Raw genomic sequence first — 5,642 nt, forward strand, 5'->3', positions numbered from 1 at the left:
ACTAATTAAGATACTATAAATACTTACCATTTCTATTTAAGTATATACTACTATTAGTAAAAACATTCGCCAAATTTAGGCAATTTAAATATACTATTTTCAAACAAATTGTTCCATGAGTTTTCTTAAATATTTACGTAAATATTTAGCTCTGGAAGTACTTTATGCTTATGTATCCCTTGAGTTTTTGAATTAATGAATTATTGTGATTTAGCCAACATAATAAGGAATGTTGAATCTAAGTTTGTAGAACAATTTGGGTTTATACAAAACTGATGATGTAGGTTTGCTATATTATTTTACGCATTTGGGTTTTTTTGTAGTTCTGGTGTCATGGATAGGGATATCAACTGTGCGTATCCATCTTTATTATAATGCACATTATCATTTTATAATTCACGGGTGCCCATAAACTAATTCAATGAAATTAAGTATTTACTTATACTGCACGAGTACCCAACTCTCGTATCTTAATGCACGAGATTAAGAAATTATCGTGGGTAAACATATATTTAACAAAATCGTTCATCCATTTAATGATTTTTGATTTTTCAGCGTTGTTGAACTTACGTCCATTGATTACACAATTTACTCCGTAGATGAACGAGGCATTCATATTTAAGCTATTGATTTCAAAACACAACATAAAAAATTAATCAGATAATTTCAAGATATTGTAAGTATACGGAATCTTCTGAGAAACTTGAAGCTATGGCTATCCAGAAAAGGAGTATAAAAAAAAGCAATTGGAGATATTTAACAAATGGATCCACATACCCCTAAAAGAAAAGGTTTAACAAATAGTGAAAGTCCAAGCTAATCATCTGCTAATTTTATCATTTGAGATCATGTTATTTAGGTTTTGGTTGGTTGTTTATTCGTTAAATTTATTTGATGTCCGATTTATATTTTCCAAACATACGGAACAAACAACGGATGGTTGTTTTAGGGAATCTGATAATATATTATTTGTTCCTTATTTTCTTGCACAAATGCGATTTTGCAAAGTGTTAGTTAGTGGGAAAAATAATATAGGAAGCCGTAATTTTGCAAATCAAATCCAAGTATAACAAGTTTGCAATGATTTCGTGTGACCGTGATTTAAAACTCATGTTTACAATGAAATTAGCATTTTAGTTTTGCTTTGTTCTTTCGTAGTTGTACTTTGAATAAAAAGATTTACTATGTCTTGCTGTATAATTATAATGAGAATATTTATTTTTTATTATTATGTTACTACTTACATAAATTAGATATTCACCACAATATACCGAGTATCCAAAGTATCGAACTTTTTTACCAATCAGGAATTCTTTTAAATGTACCAAAGACATTTAGGCTCGCCCCGCCACACACCAGTCGATGGTTCACACGAGCCCCGGTGCGTAGCACGGGTTACATACTGGATGGATTGAAAATAATATATTAATCAAGAATTTTTTTAAATGTTCCAAAGATATTTGGGCTACGGTGGGGGAGAAGCCCCGCCACACCAATCAACGCCCCGGTGCGTAGCACGGGTTACACACTAGTTAACTTCAAAAAAGAACTCAGCATAGTAAAACAAAAGCAGATAAAATATTTTGTCTTCAGTAATGTCATAAGACCTACATAAAGGCTACACTAATATTTTAGTTTTGATATTTCGTCGTTGTGGGGCGAGTTCTTCAAATTTTAATGACTGGTTCGTGGCTTGATATTCTCGATTCAAAAACATCGACGTGTGGATCGACAATTTTATGGGAAAAGTGCTCCTTTTTTTAGGAGCATCTCTTATGGAAGAAGAATATAATCAGTTAAATGATCGGAATGTATTTCCGGATATACCATCATCTTTCCCTTATACACAAAGTTATTTTGGATATCTTTGAGGTTTGTCGCTCTTTCTCTTCGTGATCTACTTGTAATTGATGTCCTTATTTGTATTATGGTTTTGATTATCTCTTATTTTAATGTTTTTGTCATTCTTGTAAGCAAAAATGTAATCATTGTTTTGATTTGAATGAATTGAAATATGTTGATTGTCCAAAAAAAAAAAAACATTGATGCTAGTAGTGGCGTAGGTAGGTTCAATTTTTATATATTAGGCGTTGCTATTCAAAGAGAAGTTGGAGCCCAGCTTGTCGCTAGGTTTCCAACCAAAGGCTTTGTATGATTTTTCTTGTAAACTTTTTATTAAAAAATAAATAATATTTTAGTTTTGAGATTTTTTAATGTTATGAGATTATTACCTACTAAACATTTTCTTCGAAAGACAACTGCCATTTTGTCCACCCTGCTTTAACCGGGGTGCACATTCCGTACTTTTCTAGTAGTGACTTAAAAAACGGAAGTTCCATAGTTAAGACTTTGTGCACCCTGTTTTGATTTGAATTAATTAAGACTCTAATTTATTTTTAAATATTTAATTATCTGTTAGAAATATACATTACAATTTATTCCACGCACTTATCTTCGATCAGATAAATAGTCTTATAATTTACTTAAATACCTAATCCGAAAAACTTATCAGGATTTCTTTACAAAAAAAATGGGAAAATTGTTAGAGAAAGAAGAAAGTAAAATTTAACAAAGATATTTGGAATTAATATGTTCCGTTAAGAACTAATTCCTAAAGAAAAAAGTGAAATTTCAGAAGGGTTAGATTTACTCACCGGTTTCTGGTTCGAAAACATTGATAATAATTGATCATGGATCTCTGAAAATTGATTAGAACGGGTACTCAAATTAATGATGAAACGTGGGTTCAATTTTGGAGTCCTATATAACAATAAGACTGAAATCATGGATAGCTCAAAACACTTGCGTTTGGATTGTTCCTTTCTTATAAGGTACTTAATGGGGAGAACTAATCTTCCTTTTCTTTTTTTTTCTTTTTTTTTCCTGCTCAATGAACTAAATCTTTCCATCAGTACCAAAGCATTATTAATAAACGCACCCAGCGACAAAAAAACTAAATATATAAACTAAATACGACTGATTTTAAAGAGGAAAATTGGTATTGTCGTAGTTAGTGTAACTTTGTAATATTTATCTTCATTGAAGAAACCTGGAGAGAGAAGATGGAAGAATAAAAGAAAGAGAGAATATAGCTTCAAAACTTATTCTTAGAGAATAAATTAAAAGAAAGATTAAAATAAAATAAACTTTTAAACAGCAGGATCCCCATTAAATGCTAACCAATAAAGAGGGGAGGAACGTGCACCTGGGTACACAAAGAATAAGAAATTGTTCCATATGTTTACAATAATAATGCAAAGCAAATATCTCGCGAGATTTTGGATTTTTCATTTAAAAAGAAAACAAAGGAAAACTACGTTGGAATTTTTGTCCATGTAGGCGCCACCTAGGTTGGGTTGTAGAGAACCCGATTAAGAGTTGGGACAAATAAAAAAAAGTATGAACAAATAACTGTTTTTTTTTTTTTTAGTAATAAACAAACAACTGTTCATCAAACTTACTCAGAAAGGGAAATTGATCGTGCTTAAAGAACAAACAAAAGAGTATATTATTTTTGAAGCAAAAGAAAATAGTACATCGCATTCATAAAACTTGGAGCGGATCCCTTAACTTAAATTTTTTTACTTACGTTTCTAGTCATAGACCACATTAAATCTGACCATACGAAATTTAAGTTTTAATAAGGAATGGATTTTGGTTCACTCAAGCCAAGCCAAGCCAAGATCATCGCAATAAATATTGCGATACATGCCATGAAATCTCCTCCAAAATTCATCTTAGTCGTAGTGATCATACTAATACAAGATTTACATCTACTTGTTGTCGTGAGTCATATATATAAGAAACCTTAATAATCATGAAACAAATTCTTCTACCTAAAATTCTACAGAGGCTTATATATATGGTCGAATCATTGCTTATGTAGGGTCAGAATATGTTTAAGGTTTACGAATTTATGATGTATTACTAATGAATCTCATCCCAATTATATTAAAAACCATGATTATCAACAACAACAGTAAGTCAAGACCTAACAAATGGATTAAATTCTTCAACAGATTGAGATTCTTTGATTTATTATTATGATAATACTTATAAGTCAGACGATAAAGTTAACTATCTACCTCAATCAAATCGGTCTTTTATTTTAAACCAAACCTATATCCTTAGTTAATCGAAAATACTTTCAATTACTACTTTATCTTTAAAACTGATTTAGTTCGTTATTTCGAATCATCAAAGCTTCAACTTGATAATGATAACTATTGAAGTAGCTTCACTGTGCAAATATTAGACAATGAAGAAGACTAGATAGAGATTCAATGGCATATTTTCAGATTACGGTAAATATAAACCGTAATATACTTGGTTTGGCTTGAGTCGGCTAGCTAAATCCACATGTAGCATATTAGGTCTTAAAATTTATATGGTGAGATATAATGTCATCTATGGCCAGAAACTTAAGTCACAAATTAAGTCAAATATTTTAAGTCAGGGGATCCGTTCCCTATAAAACCTATCTAGTTGGGGCCTATGAAATTTCTCTCCCACCTTTATGAAATGGCTATGGGATGTCAAATTTTATAAAAAGTCTGATTTATCCTAAAATTAATTCCTAAAACTAACTCATAAATACCGATTCGTTACTATTTTCAGTAAAATCCAAAAACATAAAAAACTAAACCTAAAAACTTTCTATTTTTATCATAATTTCTAAATCCTCAAAACCCTAATCAATTTTTTGTTTATCCTCTTCTCCAACGATCTTCAATCCAACCAAGAAAAAGGTAAACCTCCATACATCAACCTGTTGTAGTATTTACATTCTTTATTGATTAAATATTTAAATCTTCCATTTATGAAATCCAGAATCTCTGATCTTACCCAGAATCCGTTTATGTTGACATATCAAATAAAATGATTATGGGTTTTTCTCTTCGGCCATGAAGAGCATGCACAGTAATCACCATAATCGGTTTATAAGTGCATGAACACCAACCCATTCTGGGTGTTTTTTTTAACCTTGCTATTCGGGTTTCATTTGTTTGTTAATTTACCGATTTTATAATTTTATCTCCAGATTATATTTCATACTCGGTTTTTATATATTATCACATAAATTGATTGTTTATGTTTGACATTCTTGTATGTTTTTGTGGTTAGAATCGGATTACATATGTTTAATTATGTACTGATTGTTAACTTGATTTTTTTTTATTATGAAAGGCTTGGATAGGTGGATGATCCACCAGGTAACACATTTATGTGTGGGACCCACGAAATTAGCAAGGGAATGACACTTACCTCTTTGACGTGTCTCATGTAGAGGGATATTTATCCCTTAGCGGAGTCGGCTAATTCTTCTTTGCCTGTATATATATACTTGTACTGGCCCACTGACGATGTACATCTTTGGAAACTTAATAATAAAGAATGAATAAGAATCCATTCACTCTTTCTATATTTGTCTACCTAGTTTATTTCATTGTGTTCATGGCATTTAAATTAAACACTCGTATTACGCTATGTATAAGATACGGTGTTGTAATCAACACTAGTATACGATGCCGGTTGGATTAATAAATCATAACACGTTATCAACACGAATTGCTCTACGACAATCGGCATGGGGCTGACGATATGGAAAAGGATAATTCTCTTGAATTCTTAAATATTTTATT

This window comes from Papaver somniferum, chromosome 6, assembly GCF_003573695.1.
Source record: "Papaver somniferum cultivar HN1 chromosome 6, ASM357369v1, whole genome shotgun sequence".
Classification (NCBI taxonomy): Eukaryota; Viridiplantae; Streptophyta; class Magnoliopsida; order Ranunculales; family Papaveraceae; genus Papaver; species Papaver somniferum.